The sequence below is a fragment of the Bufo bufo genome, chromosome 10 (genome assembly GCF_905171765.1).
Source record: "Bufo bufo chromosome 10, aBufBuf1.1, whole genome shotgun sequence".
Classification (NCBI taxonomy): domain Eukaryota; kingdom Metazoa; phylum Chordata; class Amphibia; order Anura; family Bufonidae; genus Bufo; species Bufo bufo.
In genome coordinates, this window is record NC_053398.1 from 56,920,436 (window position 1) to 56,940,067 (window position 19,632).

The window sequence follows — 19,632 nt, forward strand, 5'->3', positions numbered from 1 at the left end:
GGATAAAATTGTCATTACCCCCGGAAAACCTGTCCGGGAGAGCTACCTTCGGTTCAGGGCAGGCCTGGGACCCACCACCAGAACCAGCAGCCTGTGGAATCTGCCAGAACGTCCTGCGGAGGTATGCTACCTCCAAAGTCAGATTCTGCAGCTGTTCGACCAGTGCAGACATAGTATCCATAGCTGCACAGATCAGAACAAAAAATGACAGTATAGGCTATGAATAATGTCACGGTTGTAGTAGGGGAGAACACCAAAAGACAACAAGGAGGAAGAGGAAAGACACTAGGCCTCACCGCTAGTCAAGGGAAAGGGGCACCACCTATAAAACCCTGCTTGTATCCGTATGGGCACCTCTCGATGGTAGAGATGCCCATACACAGGAATCTGGAAAACCCTGGTAACCCTCGGATGCCCTAAAGTTAATGACACAAGCCAAGTATCCCTTACTTTTTGTGAGTAGTATATTAATCACCCCTGAGGAAGCTGTTGGGTGGCGATACACATGGGGGTTTTCCTACAGCATTTTGATTGTGAGACCTCTCTTCACTTTTTGTATTTAGGGTTGTATGTATTATAACACAATTTCTTTACTTGAATGCCACATTATTGTTGTTATATTAATTATCTGATATTTGCATTGCTATTCACCATGATTATATTATTTGAGGATATCTTCATTCTGTTATTGCATAACCCTTGTTAGGGGTGTGTTCTGTGGCAATAGAGGGATTTTTGTCCATCTACATTTTTGGCACCTCCAATAGTATGTAAATGTTAGTGTTTTTAACTCTTTATAGTTTGTTTTTATAGTCCTTTGCATTCAATAAAATTGATTGGTGTACATTATAGATTTTCATGTGTACTTTTTCTAATAATTTTGCAGTGTGAATGTTATTTGAGTGGGTTGTGCCAACTGGAATCCTTGTTTGAATGGATGTGGGTCATCATTGTGGAAGGGACTGTTTTTTCATTGACCTTTGTTTTGTTACTTCTTGTATCACGGATCTGTTATTATGGTACTGTATGAATGAAATTGTTTTCTATTGTTCTCTTATGTTTAACTCTGTATTTGCTAAAACTGCAAAAATGAAAGCTTTAAAAAATGTGTGTTGTATAAGTGATGTTATATTTGCTATGCGGTTGCATCTAACTATGGCAAACCTGTATGGCGTCTGCCTGGTATCTAATGTGAAAAGTAAGTGCTAGATGCAACCCCCTAGGACTTTACAGTTGTTATATTATACATTAGTTAATTAAATTCGTTTGAGGCTTTAAAGATGTTTTCTGGGAAAAATTACTTTTCATCGGGCATGCCTCCTGAAGCAGAAGATTCATACTTACTTGCTGCCCGTCGCTCCAGTCTTCTGCTGTGTCCATGTTTCGGTCCCACACCTGGGGCTGCATGAGCATGGTCACATGCTGGCTGCAGCCAATAACTGGCTTTAGTGGTGATGTGCCGCTTGTGACTATGAAGCCAGTCGTCCATGCCCATACAGTGCCACATGTAGGACCGGACATAGAGGAGGCAAAGCGGAGGACAGGAGCGGCGGTCAGCAGGTATTAATTTTCTGTTTCAGGAGGCAGGCTGCTGGTGTTATCTAAAAAATAATTAATCCTGGACAACCCCTTTAAGGCACTCTAATCTGCCAACCGTCCTGACTTTCAAAGGACAGCGCTGGTACCCCATATCCAAATAAAAAAGCTGGACTGTTCTCATGGCCAGAGAGGGAATAAGCTTTCCTATTTGTATCCAGATTTTTTACATTTCTATTTGAAAAGAGGACTTAGGGCATGTTCACAAGGTGCTTTATTCTGTTAGTAAAATCGAGTGCAGATTCTGCAATAGAAATCCAAAACTAACCTTAGGATTTCTGTCACAGATTAGCATTTGTACATGTTTCAAAAAAGGTTTAATATGAAGCATTTTCAAATGGGCATTCTATCCATCCTTGCTTTGACAGCAGCTATAGAGAGACCCAAAGTTTTCCAACTGGCTGCTACATGAATTCATGCAGCAAGGAGAAACTGAGCCAGTTTAAAGGAAGCTAACATCATCCCCATGGGTCTATCACCCAGGAGGCAAACAGTGGGAAGTTTGTAAAAAGTGATACCCAATACCTCAGTGAGAATAGAAGAAATGGAGGACCAAAAGTCACTCACCACCGGGCAAACCCCTAAAACACAGCGGGGAGACTGGTGGGTATATACGATGAAGGCATTCAGGGACGTAATAGGCCCTATAAAGCATTTTAACAGCGGTTTCAACAAGGCTCACCTGCCAACTAAGGCCCCTTGCAGACGAGCGTGAGTGGATTAGGTCCGGATGCATTCAGTGGAAAATGCGCGATTTCGCAAGCAAGTTCATTCAGTTTTGTCTGCGATCATGTTCAGTTTTTATCGCGTGGGTGCAATGCGATTTAATGCATTTCGCACGCGCGTGATAAAAAACTGAATGTTTACAAACAACATCTCTTAGCAACCATCAGTGAAAAACGCATCGCATCCGCACTTGTTTGCGGATGCGATTTTCACACTATGGGACCAGCGTTGTGTAAAAACCGCAGAATATAGAACATGCTGCGATTTTCACGCAACGCACAATTGATGCGTGAAAACCAACGCTCATGTACACAGACCCATTGAAATGAATAGGTCCGGATTCCGTGCGGGTGCAATGCGTTCACATCACACATTGCACCCGCGCGGAAAACTCATTCATGTGAAAGGGGCCTAATAGTTTCACAACAGGAGTGCCGCCTAGATTCAGGCATTTTCTGGTGGATATCCTCCTCCCATGGTAGCATAAATGGTAATTTACTCTCAACAAGAGGAGTATTAAGCGAATTATAGACATAAAAGACGAGTCCCCTCCTACGGAAGGAATAGAGGACAAAGTGTTCAAGGGACGAATAGGTTGTATCACTCAATAAACCAACCTTACTTACAGCATTTGCATCAATCTGCACATGGATTTTGCCTCATTTAACCCCTTAAGGACCCTTGCCGTACATGTGCGTCACAACTGGACGTGACTTAGAGCAAAGGTCCCCAACCGCTGGGCCGCGGCCCAGGACCGGGCCGTGGAGGATTGTTAGCCGGGCCGCGGCGATCAGGGCCGTCTTTAACTCTGTACTAATGAAGCGCTTCCATTATGGAAGCGCTTCATTAGTACAGAAGGACCAGGGAGCGGTGAAGGATCTGTACTCACCGCTTCCTGGTCCTCGGCTCGGCTATCGGCTGTGCATGGCTGCGCACAGCGTGAGGTCTCTCTGTGACCTCACGCTGTGCGCCGCTATACACAGCCAGCCGACAGCAGAATGAAGAGGATTGCGATGGTGACCAGGAGCAGGAGAGGTAAGTGTTTTTTTTTATTTTATTTTCACTGGGGGCTGATGGCTGACCTGGGGGACATGGGGCAGACATGAGGGACATTGGGGTGACATAAAGGGGCTAATGGGGGGCTTATGGCTGACATGAGGGGCTAACGGCTGACATGAGGGGCTAATCATGGCTGACATGAGGGGCTAATGGGGGGCTTATGGCTGACATGAGGGGCTAATGGGGGGCTTATGGCTGACATGAGGGGCTAATGGGGGGCTTATGGCTGACATGAGGGGCTAATGGCTGACATGAAGGGCTAATGGGGGCTTATGGCTGATATGAGGGGCTAATGGGGGCTTATGGCTGACATGAGGGGCTAATGGGGGCTTATGGCTGACATGAGTGGCTAATAGGGGGCTTATGGCTGACATGAGGGGCTAATGGGGGGCTTATGGCTGACATGAGGGGCTAATGGGGGGCTTATGGCTGACATGAGGGGCTATTGGGGGGCTTATGGGTGACATTGGGGGGCTTATGGGTGACATTGGGGGGGGTTTATGGCTGACATTGGGGGGGGTTTATGGCTGACATTGGGGGCTGATAGATGGCTAAAGGTTTGGGTATTGATCTGAGCCATTGGGGGTCTGATCTGAGGTCTGATTAACATTGGGGGTCTGATTGCTGGTCTGACCTGATGTGTAATGAAAAATATTTTTTTCTTATTGTTCTCCTCTAAAACTAGGTGCATCTTATAGGGCGAAAAATACGGTACAGTGCAGCAGAGACCAATGCAGCAGAGACCAGTGCCAGTTTATATAGTTTAATATGCACCTTGTTTTGTTATGCGCGTGAATCAGTCAGCCTCGCCCACCCCCTAAGCCCCGCCCCCTTCCCTGGGAAAATTGTCTTGCATGAAACCGGTCCTTGGTGCAAAAAAGGTTGGGGATCACTGACTTAGAGGACCTTTCACCACTCCTGACATGACTGTTTTAATAGCTACATGTATTCCCCATGTAATAACAATTCCCAATGAATCGGTCAGCACCTGTCTCCTCCAAGGTGAGGCAGGGGACACCACTGTTTATAGTGCTGCTCCAGCCAATGGCAGCGCTATAGCTGCACAGGAACCTCCCTACATGCAGCCATTCTAGCTGGTAACTGCATGCATGGTTCTGTGCAGCTTGTTGGCTTGCTGGGACTTGTGGTGCACCACCACTTTCAACTTTTCCTGTGAAAAGAAGAATATCTGGAATTGCTGCTCTGATATTTATTTTTTTCCTAAAACCACCCTCCGTCCCTTCCCGTCCACCCCATCCTTTTTTTTTTACGGACGCCATTTAGTCCGTGTGCTTTTTTGGGTCATTTATATATTATTTTTTTTACAATTTTCCAGCTCTGTACCACTTTTTCTGAGTGAGAGCTGTGACCGCCAAGTGCTGATCAGTGCATACCTGCCTGATCAGCACCTGGGCACTATTCTTTGCGCTTTTTTTCACATCTTTATTTCTTGATTTCTTTTGCCAATTTTCCCTTTCTTTTTTGTTCAAAAAGAAGAAATTCTAGTTAGGGCTTTATATAAATATATAGTTTTGTATTTTTATATATATATATATATATATATATTGATATAGGTTAATTTTTATCCAGTGTTCACTTTTTAACCAGTCAGTATCTGGTGTGGCCACCATTTGCCTCACGCAGTACAACACATCTCCATCGCATAGAGTTGATCAGGTTGTTGATTGTGGCCTGTGGAATGTTGGTCCACTCCTCTTCAATAGCTGTGCGAAGTTGCAGAATATTGGCAGGAACTGGAACTCGCTGCTGTAGTATACGCCGATCCAGAGCATCCCAAACATGCGCAATGGGTGACATGTCCGGTGAGTATGCTGGCCGTGCAAGAACTGGGATGTTTTCAGCTTCCAGGAATTGTGTACAGATCCTTGCAATATGGGGCTGTGTATTATCATGCTGCAACATGAGGTGATGGTCGTGGATGAATGGCACAACAATGGGCCTCAGGATCTCGTCACGGTATCTCTGTGCATTCAAAATGCCATCAATAAAATGCACCTGTGTTCGTTGTCCATAACATACGCCTGCCCATACCATAACCCCACCGCCACCATGGGCCACTCGATCCACAACGTTGACATCAGCAAACCGCTCACCTACACAACGCCACTTACGCTGTCTGCCATCTGCCATGAACAGCGAATACCGGGACTCATGAACGCGTGAACAGAACGCCTCTCCACCGTGCCAGATGCCATCGAATGTTAGCATTTGCCCACTTAAGTCGGTTGTGACAACAAACTGCAGTCAGATGAAGACCCCCATGAGGATGACGAGCATGCAGATGAGCTTCTCTGAGATGGTTTCTGACAGTTTGTGCAAAAATTCTTTGGTTATGCTGCAGCTGTCCGAGTGGCTGGTCTCAGACGATCATGGAGGTGAAAATGCTGGATGTGGAGGTCCTGGGTTGGTGTGGCTACACGTGGTCTGCGGTTGTGAGGCCGGTTGGATGTACTGCCAAATTCTCTGAAACGCCTTTGGAGACGGCTTATGGTAGAGAAATGAACATTCACTGCACGGCCAACAGCTCTGGTAGACATTCCTTCAGTCAGCATGCCAATTGCACGCTCCCTCAAATGTTGCGACATCTGTGGCAGTGTGCTGTGTGATCAAACTGCACATTTCAGAGTGGTCTTTTATTGTGGGCAGTCTAAGGCACACCTGTGCAATATTCATGCTGTCTAATCAGCACCTTAATATGCCACACCTGTGAGGTGGGATGGATTATCTCGGCAAAGGAGAAGTGCTCACTAACACAGATTTAGACAGATTTGTGAACAATATTTGAGAGTAATGGGTCTTTTGTGTATGTAGAAAATGTTTCAGATCTTTGAGTTCAGTTCATTCAAAATGGGAGCGAAACTGAAAGTGTTGCATTCATATTTTTGTTCAGTATATACAGTTGCAAGAAAAAGTATGTGAACCCTTTGGAATGATATGGATTTCTGCACAAATTGGTCATAAAATGTGATCTGATCTTCATCTAAGTCACAACAATAGACAATCACAGTCTGCTTAACCACCTCAGCCCCCAGTGCTTAAACACCCTGAAAGACCAGGCCACTTTTTACACTTCTGACCTACACTACTTTCACCGTTTATTGCTCGGTCATGCAACTTACCACCCAAATGAATTTTACCTCCTTTTCTTCTCACTAATAGAGCTTTCATTTGGTGGTATTTCATTGCTGCTGACATTTTTACTTTTTTTGTTATTAATCGAAATTTAACGATTTTTTTGCAAAAAAATGACATTTTTCACTTTCAGTTGTAAAATTTTGCAAAAAAAACGACATCCATATATAAATTTAGCTCTAAATTTATTGTTCTACATGTCTTTGATAAAAAAAAAATGTTTGGGTAAAAAAAAAATGCTTTGGGTAAAAGTTATAGCGTTTACAAACTATGGTACAAAAATGTGAATTTCCGCTTTTTGAAGCAGCTCTGACTTTCTGAGCACCTGTCATGTTTCCTGAGGTTCTACAATGCCCAGACAGTACAAACACCCCACAAATGACCCCATTTCGGAAAGTACACACCCTAAGGTATTCGCTGATGGGCATAGTGAGTTCATAGAACTTTTTATTTTTTGTCACAAGTTAGCGGAAAATGATGATTTTTTTTTTTGATTTTTTTTTCTTACAAAGTCTCATATTCCACTAACTTGTGACAAAAAATAAAAACTTCCATGAACTCACTATGCCCATCACGAAATACCTTGGGGTCTCTTCTTTCCAAAATGGGGTCACTTGTGGGGTAGTTATACTGCCCTGGCATTCTAGGGGCCCAAATGTGTGGTAAGGAGTTTGAAATCAAATTCTGTAAAAAATGACGAGTGAAATCCGAAAGGTGCTCTTTGGAATGTGGGCCCCTTTGCCCACCTAGGCTGCAAAAAAGTGTCACACATCTGGTATCTCCGTATTCAGTAGAAGTTGGGGAATGTGTTTTGGGGTGTCATTTTACATATACCCATGCTGGGTGAGATAAATATCTTGGTCAAATGCCAACTTTGTATAAAAAAAATGGGAAAAGTTGTCTTTTGCCAAGATATTTCTCTCACCCAGCATGGGTATATGTAAAAAGACACCCCAAAACACATTCCCCAACTTCTCCCGAGTACGGAGATACCAGATGTGTGACACTTTTTTGCAGCCTAGGTGGGCAAAGGGGCCCATATTCCAAAGAGCACCTTTCGGATTTCACTCGTCATTTTTTACAGAATTTGATTTCAAACTCCTTACCACACATTTGGGCTCCTAGAATGCCAGGGCAGTATAACTACCCCACAAGTGACCCCATTTTGGAAAGAAGAGACCCCAAGGTATTCGCTGATGGGCATAGTGAGTTCATGGAAGTTTTTATTTTTTGTCACAAGTTAGTGGAATATGAGACTTTGTATGAAAAAAAAATCAAAAAAAAAAATCATCATTTTCCACTAACTTGTGACAAAAAATAAAAAATTCTAGGAACTCGCCATGCCCCTCACGGAATACCTTGGGGTGTCTTCTTTCCAAAATGGGGTCACTTGTGGGGTAGTTATACTGCCCTGGCATTTTCCAGGGGCCCTAATGTGTGGTAAGTAGGTAAATGACCAGTGAAATCCGAAAGGTGCTCTTTGGAATATGGGCCCCTTTGCCCACCTAGGCTGCAAAAAAGTGTCACACATCTGGTATCTCCGTACTCGGGAGAAGTTGGGGAATGTGTTTTGGGGTGTCTTTTTACATATACCCATGCTGGGTGAGAGAAATATCTTGGCAAAAGACAACTTTTCCCATTTTTTTATACAAAGTTGGCATTTGACCAAGATATTTATCTCACCCAGCATGGGTATATGTAAAATGACACCCCAAAACACATTCCCCACCTTCTCCTGAGTACGGAGATACCAGATGTGTGACACTTTTTTGCAGCCTAGGTGGGCAAAGGGGCCCATATTCCAAAGAGCACCTTTCGGATTTCACTCGTCATTTTTTACAGAATTTGATTTCAAACTCCTTACCACACATTTGGGCCCCTAAAATACCAGGGCATTATACCTACCCCACAAGTGACCCCATTTTGGAAAGAATAGACCCCAAGGTATTCGCTGATGGGCATAGTGAGTTCATGGAAGTTTTTATTTTTTGTCACAAGTTAGTGGAATATGAGACTTTGTATGAAAAAAAAAAAAAAAAAAAAAAAATCATCATTTTCCACTAACTTGTGACAAAAAATAAAAAATTCTAGGAACTCGCCATGCCCCTCACGGAATACCTTGGGGTGTCTTCTTTCCAAAATGGGGTCACTTGTGGGGTAGTTATACTGCCCTGGCATTTTCCAGGGGCCCTAATGTGTGGTAAGTAGGTAAATGACCAGTGAAATCCGAAAGGTGCTCTTTGGAATATGGGCCCCTTTGCCCACCTAGGCTGCAAAAAAGTGTCACACATCTGGTATCTCCGTACTCAGGAGAAGGTGGGGAATGTGTTTTGGGGTGTCTTTTTACATATACCCATGCTGGGTGAGAGAAATATCTTGGCAAAAGACAACTTTTCCCATTTTTTTATACAAAGTTGGCATTTGACCAAGATATTTATCTCACCCAGCATGGGTATATGTAAAATGACACCCCAAAACACATTCCCCACCTTCTCCTGAGTACGGAGATACCAGATGTGTGACACTTTTTTGCAGCCTAGATGCGCAAATGGGCCCAAATTCCATTTAGGAGGGCATTTTTAGACATTTGGATACCAGACTTCTTCTCACGCTTTGGGGCCCCTAGAATGCCAGGGCAGTATAAATACCCCACATGTGACCCCATTTTGGAAAGAAGACACCCCAAGGTATTCAATGAGGGGCATGGCGAGTTCATAGAAATTTTTTTTTTTTGGCACAAGTTAGCGGAAATTGATATTTTTTATTTTTTTCTCACAAAGTCTCCCGTTCCGCTAACTTGGGACAAAAATTTCAATCTTTCATGGACTCAATATGCCCCTCACGGAATACCTGGGGGTGTCTTCTTTCCGAAATGGGGTCACATGTGGGGTATTTATACTGCCCTGGCATTCTAGGGGCCCTAAAGCGTGAGAAGAAGTCTGGAATATAAATGTCTAAAAAATTTTACGCATTTGGATTCCGTGAGGGGTATGGTGAGTTCATGTGAGATTTAATTTTTTGTCACAAGTTAGTGGAATATGAGACTTTGTAAGAAAAAAAAATAATAATTCCGCTAACTTGGGCCAAAAAAATGTCTGAATGGAGCCTTACAGAGGGGTGATCAATGACAGGGGGGGTGATCAATGACAGGGGGGGTGATCAATGACAGGGGGGGTGATCAATGACAGGGGGGTAATCAATGACAGGGGGGTGATCAGGGAGTCTATATGGGGTGATCACCACAGTCATTGATCATGCCCCTGTAAGGCTTCATTCAGACGTCCGGATGCGTTTTGCGGATCCGATCCATCTATCAGTGGATCCGTAAAAATCATGCGGACGTCTGAATGGAGCTTTACAGGGGGGTAATCAATGACAGGGGGGTGATCAATGACAGGGGGGTGATCAGGGAGTCTATATGGGGTGATAACCACAGTCATTGATCATGCCCCTGTAAGGCTTCATTCAGACGTCCGGATGCGTTTTGCGGATCCGATCCATCTATCAGTGGATCCGTAAAAATCATGCGGACGTCTGAATGGAGCTTTACAGGGGGGTAATCAATGACAGGGGGGTGATCAATGACAGGGGGGTGATCAGGGAGTCTATATGGGGTGATAACCACAGTCATTGATCATGCCCCTGTAAGGCTTCATTCAGACGTCCGGATGCGTTTTGCGGATCCGATCCATCTATCAGTGGATCCGTAAAAATCATGCGGACATCTGAATGGAGCTTTACAGGGGGGTGATCAGGGAGTCTATATGGGGTGATAACCACAGTCATTGATCATGCCCCTGTAAGGCTTCATTCAGACGTCCGGATGCGTTTTGCGGATCCGATCCATCTATCAGTGGATCCGTAAAAATCATGCGGACATCTGAATGGAGCTTTACAGGGGGGTGATCAGGGAGTCTATATGGGGTGATCACCACAGTCATTGATCATGCCCCTGTAAGGCTTCATTCAGACGTCCGGATGCGTTTTGCGGATCCGATCCATCTATCAGTGGATCCGTAAAAATCATGCGGACGTCTGAATGGAGCTTTACAGGGGGGTAATCAATGACAGGGGGGTGATCAATGACAGGGGGGTGATCAGGGAGTCTATATGGGGTGATAACCACAGTCATTGATCATGCCCCTGTAAGGCTTCATTCAGACGTCCGGATGCGTTTTGCGGATCCGATCCATCTATCAGTGGATCCGTAAAAATCATGCGGACATCTGAATGGAGCTTTACAGGGGGTTGATCAATGACAGGGGGGTAATCAATGACAGGGGGGTGATCAGGGAGTCTATATGGGGTGATCAGGGGTGATTAGGGGTGATCAGGGGCTAATAAGGGGTTAATAAGTGACGGGGGGGGGTGTAGTGTAGTGTAGTGGTGCTTGGTGGGACTTTACTGAGCTACCTGTGTCCTCTGGTGGTCGATCCAAACAAATGGGACCACCAGAGGACCAGGTAGCAGGTATATTAGACGCTGTTATCAAAACAGCGTCTAATATACCTGTTAGGGGTTAAAAAAAACACATCTCCAGCCTGCCAGCGAACGATCGCCGCTGGCAGGCTGGAGATCAACTCTCTTACCTTCCGTTCCTGTGAGCGCGCGCGCCTGTGTGCGCGCGTTCACAGGAAATCTCGCGTCTCGCGAGATGACGCGTATATGCGTCCACTCGGAATGAATCAACCACCTCCAGGACGCGTCTGTGCGTACAGCGGTCCGGAGGTGGTTAAACTAATAACACACAAATATTTAAATGTTACCATGTTTTTATTGAACACACCATGTAAACATTCACAGTGCAGGTGGAAAAAGTATGTGAACCCCTAGACTAATGACATCTCCAAGAGGTAATTGGAGTGAGGTGTCAGCCAACTGGAGTCCAATCAATGAGATGAGATTGGATGTGTTGGTTACAGCTGCCCTGCCCTATAAAAAACACACACCAGTTCTGGGTTTGCTTTTCACAAGAAGCATTGCCTGATGTGAATGATGCCTCGCACAAAAGAACTCTCAGAAGACCTACGATTAACAATTGTTGACTTGCGTAAAGCTGGAAAGGGTTATAAAAGTATCTCCAAAAGCAACTGTGTATATATATATATATATATATATATATATATATATATATATATAAATTTCAGTTAGTGCCAGGTTATAATTTTGCACGAACGCACCATCTGTGTGCGTGCATTTTGCAGAGCACTGTAGTGACTTTTTATACAGTTTTTGCACGCATGTACGATCTGTGTACGTGCTGCAGAGCACCGATCATTAGTGTGCTCATTTACATTTGCACATTTTTTTATTTTATTTTTTACATTTTGTTTTGTGTGAAAAAGGACCTGCAGTTAGTGGAAGTTAATTATATATATATACACATTTCAGTTAGTGTCAGTTTAGAATTTTGCACGAACGCACCATCTGCGTACGTGCATTTTGCAACCAGTGGGCACTGATCAGTAGAGAAAATAATTTTTTTTGCAGAAAAGACTTTTTTTTTTTTAAATTCTTCTAAATTTTTTTTCAAATTTATTACAAGACGCACTTTTTCCTTTTCGCCCTATACGCCGCGCCGCCGGGTGTATCAGCTGAGAGGGAGGAGGGGCTGGGGGCCGGCATCTGCTTTTATAATGACAGCAGGGCCCGTGCAGTATCTATGTTCTACTACACGGGCCCCGCTCACTGTATATAATCGTATATGTAATTGTTATGTATATAATCGGGTAATCAGCGCCTGTATACTTACAAGCGCTCGGTAGCAGAGAGGAGGCAGGCCGGGAGGACGGGCGCAGGCAGCGTAAGTCACTACGTCACGCGCCTGCGCCGCCCACTTTATGAATGAAACAGCCGGCGTGGGCGCATGACGTAGTGACTCACGCTGCCAGCGCCCACCCTCCCGGCCTGCCTCCTCCCTCCTCTCTGCTACCGAGCGCTTGTAAGTATACAGGCGCTGATTACCCGATTATATACATAACAATTAACAATTACAGATACGATTATATACAGTGAGCGGGGCCCGTGTAGTAGAATACAGTCACTGCACGGGCCCCGCTGTCATTATAAAAGCAGATGCGACCCCCACCCCCTGTATTGGGGGTCATTCACACTACAGGGACACTGTTATGGAGTGAATCTGTGGATGACACATAGCATAAGATGCTATATATGTGTCATCCCCAGATCCCCCCCGCCCATAACAGTGTCATCCACAGATCCCTATAACAGTGTCACCCACAGATCCCCCATAACAGTGTCACCCACAGATCCCCCATAACAGTGTCACCCACAGATCCCCCATAACAGTGTCACCCACAGATCCCCCATAACAATGTCACCCACAGATCCCCCATAACAGTGTCACCCACAGATCCCCCATAACAGTGTCACCCACAGATCCCCCATAACAGTGTCACCCACAGGTCCCCCATAACAGTGCGCCATCCACAGAACCCCATAACAGTGTGTCATCCACAGATCCCCCATAATAGTGTCATCCACAGATCCCCCATAATAGTGTCATCCACAGACCACCATTAGTTTAAAACCCACCAAAAGCACACCTTTTGGTTCAAAATATTTATATGCCCAACAATTCATTGATCAAAACTAGGCCTGCACGATATATATCACCAAAGCAATCATAGTGAGTACAAAGACAGTTATGTGCGCGGGGCCTGCCGCGACTTGCCTCCAGCCCCTCCCCCCTCCCCGCACTGTAACTGATGTATCGCAGGCCGCACTATGTGCAGCATAGCGGCTGGCGATACATCAGTGTCAGCCACGTAAAAAGTCAACCATCGCTTTATGAGACGCACAGTGTTTCTTATAAAGCGAAAAATAATCGCAGCATTTTTGGGTCGGCCAAATCGCCATATTGCCAAATCGCCACAGTGCCATCCAAAGAATCCCTCATAACAGTGCCATAGATCCCCATAATCGCCGATTGCGATATGGCGATTTGGCCGACCCAAAAATGCTGCGATTATTTTTCGCTTTATAAGAAACACTGTGCGTCTCATAAAGCGATGGTTGACTTTTTACGTGGCTGACACTGATGTATCGCCAGCCGCTATGCTGCACATAGTGCGGCCGGCGATACATCAGTTACAGTGCGGGGAGGGGGAGGGGCTGGAGGCAAGTCGCGGCAGGCCCCGCGCACATAACTGTCTTTGTATGCAAAGTCTTTCTTTACTGCTGAAACAATCGCTCTCCTATTGATAAACTCCTATTGATAAAATCACCAGCCTCTGTACTCACTATGAATGCATTGCTGCGAGCGGGCCGGCTGGCGCATGACTTCAGTCAGTCGCGCTCCTGCATCATCCATAGGTCCCCCATAACAGTGCCAAAGAATCCCTTATAACAGTGCCATCCACAGGTCCCCCATAACAGTGCCATCCACAGATCCCCCATAACAGTGCCATCCACAGATCCCCCATAACAGTGCCATCCACAGGTCCCCCATAACAGTGCCATCCACAGATCCCCCATAACAGTGCCATCCACAGATCCCCCATAACAGTGCGTCATCCATAGGTCCCCCATAACAGTGCCATCCAAAGAATCCCTCATAACAGTGCCACAGATCCCCATAACAGTGCCATCCACAGATCCCCATAACAGTGCCAACCCCAGATCCCCATAACAGTGCCAACCACAGATCCCCATAAAGTGCTAACCGCTGATCCCCATAACAGTGTCATCCACAGATCCCCATAACAGTGCTAACCGCTGATCCCCATAACAGTGTCATCCACAGATCCATCATAACAGTGTCATCCACAGATCCCCCATCACAGTGTCATCCACAGATCCCCCATCACAGTGTCATCCACAGATCCCCCATAACAGTGTCATCCACAGATCCCCCATAACAGTGTCATCCACAGATCCCCCAAAACAGTGTCATCCACAGATCCCCCATAACAGTGTCATCCACAGATTCCCCATAACAGTGCGTCATCCACAGATCCCCCATAACAGTGCGTCATCCATAGGTCCCCCATAACAGTGCCATCCAAAGAATTCCTCATAACAGTTCCAACCACAGATCCCCATAACAATGTCATACCCAGACCACTATTAGTTCAAAATCCACCAAAAGCACACCTTCTGGCTCAAAATATTTTTTTTCTTATTTTCCTCCTCAAAAACCTAGGTGCGCCTTATAATCAGGTGCGTCTTATAAAGCAAAAAAAATACGGTACGTGGGTGACAGGTCACGGCAGGGGCTCCTGTGGCGGCGTCAGCGGCTCATACGGGAAAATCCAAGCAAATAGACCTCTAGCACCATTCCCTTAAAATTTGCATTGCATATCGTTATCGCAATTTTTAGGGCCCTAATCGCAATCGAACAAAATTCCAATATCGTGCAGCCCTAATCAGAACCCTAAATCGCCATACGCTAGACCCCCTAGGTTGGACCCCAGTAAGTGCAGCAGAGATGATGAAGTTTTGGGGACTCGTGCTGCATATGGGCGTAGTAAAGAAGCCAAACGTTAGACAATATTGGAGTTCTGCCATTTTCTACCAGACTCCAATTTACAGTAAGACCATGACCCGAAAACTATTTTAATTCGGAAATTCATACACTACAACGACAATGCACGGTGCCCACCCCAAAACGACCCAACATTTTAACGTCTTTAACACCAGGTTTGCTGAGGTGTACAACGCAGATAAAAATGTCAGTGTAGATGAGTCCCTATTACTTTTCAAAGGGAGGATTAGATTCCGCCAGTACCTGCCTAGCAAACGGGCAAGGTATAGCATAAAGATATACAAACTTTGTGAGAGTAGCTCCGGGTACACCCACAAGTTTCGCATTTATGAAGGGAAAGATTCCCGAATAGAACCCCGAGAATGCCCCCCATCCTAGGAGATAGTGGGAAGATAGTGTGGGACTTACAGCACCCACTGCTGGATAAGGGTTACCACCTCTATGTGGATAACTATTATACCAGCATACCCCTATTCATGTCCCTGACCCTAACTGCCAGATGTACTGTGACTGGCGATACTGTGCATAAAAATCAGAGAGGCCTCCCTAGATCCCCGGTAGGGTAACCACTGAGAATGGGTGAACATAAGGCTCTCCTCCATGAGAACATGCTGGTGATTAAGTACAAGGACAAGAGGGACATCCTTGTACTGACCACCATTCACACTAACACCAGCTCCCCTGCTGCTGTATGAGGTACCACAACAGGCACATGGGGGAAGGGGGGAATGTTTGATCTTTCAGATCAACTTCTGAAGCCCTACAATGCCACACAAAAAACGAAAGTGTGGTACAAAAAGCTGCCCGTACACATTGTACAGATGGCAATGTGCAATGCGTACGTGATATTTCAATCTGCAGGCCACACAGGAACTTTCCTTCAGTTCCAAGAGGTGATTAACAAGGCCCTAATTTTTACAAAGCAAGGCCGGGGAGGGTCCCAGTACTTCGGGAAGTCATTTTTCATTTTCACTAATGTGTGCTTTGAAATCCTTTAACAAGTGTTTCTGCCTTCTGTAAAACACCTGTTTGCTGAAAAGTACCCTTTCCATCACTTCAAATGTTCGTACGGGGGAGCTCTTTCCAAAATGAGGTCACTTCTAGGGGACCTCAGGAATTTTTTAAATGCGACATGCAGGGCTTTTTTTCTCAGAGAAAAGGTGGTGGAACTCACCCCCCCTCCCCTGGCCACGCCCCTACCCACCCCTAGGACCGCCCCCTAAAACCACCCCTTTAGAGAACAGGGATGCAAGTAAAATTTGGGGGGGCTATAAAAGTCCAGCCCAGCAAAGAAACCCCCCAGATGGGGATGGCACTGTTAATGGGGGATCTGGGGATGGCACTGTTATGGGGTGGAGGATCTGTGGATGACACTGTTATGGGGGATCTGTGGATGGCATCCACAGATCCCCCATCCTATAACAGTGCCATCCACAGACCCCCCCCACCCCATAACAGTGCCATCCACAGACCCCCCCACCCCATAACAGTGCCATCCACAGACCCCCCCACCCCATAACAGTGACATCCACAGACCTCCCCCTTAACAGTGCCATCCACAGCCCCCCCCCCCATAACAGTGCCATCCACAGACCCCCCCCACCCCATAACAGTGACATCCACAGACGTCCCCCTTAACAGTGCCATCCACAGACCCCCCCACCCCATAACAGTGCCATCTACAGACCCCCCCCTGCCTTAACAGTGTCATCCACAGACACCCCATTGCCGCTCTAGTACAGTTATAAAATGTGTAATTCAATTAATAATGATTCATGCTGCCCCCTCTGTAGTATAACATTCAATATATCCTACTCACAGGGCTTCTGTTAAATAGTAATGCAGGCCGGCCGGGCAGACGAGCGGCAGAGTGACTGACTGACATCACGTGCCTGCGCGCCTGCTTCATTCATAAAGTAGGCCGGGCAGGCACGTGATGTCAGTCAGTCACTCTGCCGCTCGTCTGCCCGGCCGGCCTGCATTACTATTTAACAGTAGCCCTGTGAGTAGGATATATTGAATGTTATACTACAGAGGGGGCAGCATGAATCATTATTAATTGAATTACACATTTTATAACTGTACTGGAGCTGCGGGGCCGGAGCACAGTGAACGCACTGGCCCCGAGCTCCTCCTCCCAGTCCCTCCCCGCTGATACATCGCAGCCTGCCATGCTGGAGCATAGCAGGCTGCGATGTCAAAAGGTGGCAGAACGCCGTTCCGGTGCGTTCCGCCAGAAAAAAAGCCCTGGCGACATGGCACCTAAAATCCATGTCTGCCAATTCAGGTCAGCAAAATCCATATTTTGCTGTTTGATTCTAGAGCCCTGCTGTGCACCCGTACATCATTTTTTGAGCACATATGGGTTGTTGCCATATCTAGGGGGAAATTGGGAACAAAATGTGGGGTGCATTTTGTCCTGTTACCCTTTGGGAAAGTGAAAAATGTGGATGTAAAGCAACTTTTTTTGTGAAAAAAATTCAATTTTTCATTTTTACTGCCAAGTGTTTCCTAATTCTAGGAAACACCTTTGAGGTCAAAGTGCTCACTACACACCGTAAAAGATTCCTTGAGGGGTGTAGTTTCCAAAATGGGCAAAAAAACTGGGTTAAGCAGCACTGCAGGTCCCAATCTGGGGACAGTTGCCAGTAGAAAAATAGATTAGATGGTGCCTGTGGATGGGGATCCTGGCTGGGGGTCCCATAAGGTTACAAATAAATAGAAAATCCACAGCACTCCTCAGTTCTGGTGAAAAAGCCGGTTACTTTATTGGTAACAGCAGCATACAGAAAGCAACGTTTCAACCATCTCTGGTCTTTCTCAAGCTATGAAATCATATAGTGGAATGTGCCTTTAAATAGTGGCTCAGTGGGTGTGTCTCTTAGTCACTTCAGATGTAGAACTTTAATCACTAAGTGTAGTAGATTACATTGTTTATCCATTGATTATACTTAAAATAGAAGAATACTTACTGGTGGGGGAGGGTCCATGTGAAAACCAGCGCTGGTACATATGGCATATTTAGTTGCTGTGGAGGGGATGCGATTCTCACTCTTCTGGGGATCGCCCCTACTCCTTAGCAACAATAGACGTCATCGACGCCTGTGCTCTGATTGGTGCTGCGGGCAGAGGACGTTCCCTTTACCAGGATCTGCCCCCGGCAACAACGGACGTCACAGGCGCCCGATTTTTCTATTGGCCGCCTTAGAATCCCTCCCCTTGTGGGTGTGGGGACTCGGCGCAGGCGCATATGGACTCAGAGTACGCCAGATTTTGGCGCAAACTCACCTCTGGACACAGCGCTGGTTTTCACATGGACCCTCCCCCACCAGTAAGTATTATTCTATTTTAAGTATAATCAATGGATAAACGATGTAATCAACTACACTTAGTCACTTCAGATGTAGAACTTTAATCACTAAGAGACACACCCACTGAGCCACTATTTAAAGGCACATTCCACTATATGATTTCATAGCTTGAGAAAGACCAGAGATGGTTGAAACGTTGCTTTCTGTATGCTGCTGTTACCACTAAAGTAACCGGCTTTTTCACCAGAACTGAGGAGTGCTGTGGATTTTCTATTTATTTGTTTCCAAAATGGGGTCACTTTTTTGGGGTTTCCACTGTAGGGCCACCTCAGGGTGTCTTCATATGCGACATAGCTCCCAATTACCATTCCAGCTAAATCCGCTCTCCAAAAGCCATATGGTGCTTTTTCCACTCTGAAGCCTTCTGTGCGGCCATACATCAGTTTTTGAGCACATATGGGGTGTTTCTGTAGACTCCAGATTCAGGGTAATAGATTTTGAGTTTTGTTTGGCTGTAAAACCTTGATGTGTTGCAGAAAAAAATTGTTTCAAATTTAAAATCTGGAAAAAGAAAATGAAATTTTCAAATTTCATTCCCATTTTCCTTTAATTCTCGTGGGACACCTAAAGGTTTAACAAAGTTTGCAAAATTAGTTTTGAATAGCTTGAGGGGTGTAGTTTCTAAAATGGGGTGATTTATGGGTGGTTTCTAATATATAAGCCTCACAAAGTGACTTTATAATTGAACTGGTCCTTGGGTTTTGGAAATTTTCCTAAAAATTTTAAGATTTGCTTCTAAACTTCTAAGCCTTCTAACGTTCCAAAAAAAATTAAATGTCATTTTCAAAAATGATCCAAACATGACGTAGACATACCGTATTTTTCGCTTTATAAGGCGCACCCGATGATAAGACGCATCCCAGATTTTATAGGAAATTTTCATCAGACCTCATATCAGCCTCATATCAGCCCACTCAGACCCCCATCAGACCTCATATCAGCCCATTCAGAGCCTTATCAGACCTCAGATTAGCCCATCAGACCCCAGATCAGCCCATCAGTACCCCCAGACCTCAGAATAGCCCATCAGTACTCCATCAGACTAAAATACACTCCCTCGCTCCCCGCTCCTAATACATACTAGTTAGCGCTAAATTGCTAATTTTTCAATTTTTTTGGTAAATTTGGTATTTTTTTTAAAAATAAAAATTAAATATTTTGACTCAAATTTACCACTGTCACGAAGTACAATATGTGAAGAGGAAACATTCTCAGAATGTC

General features: G+C 45.3%; 1 long non-coding RNA gene across 1 annotated transcript; it reads left to right on the forward strand.

Moving 5' to 3' along the window:
* Nucleotides 1-1,037: 1,037 nt before the first annotated feature.
* LOC120980179 lies at nt 1,038-18,631 on the forward strand. Its single transcript, XR_005774481.1, has 3 exons — nt 1,038-1,048; nt 8,845-8,850; nt 18,519-18,631. It is a non-coding gene; the product is annotated as an uncharacterized LOC120980179 (long non-coding RNA).
* Nucleotides 18,632-19,632: the final 1,001 nt, after the last annotated feature.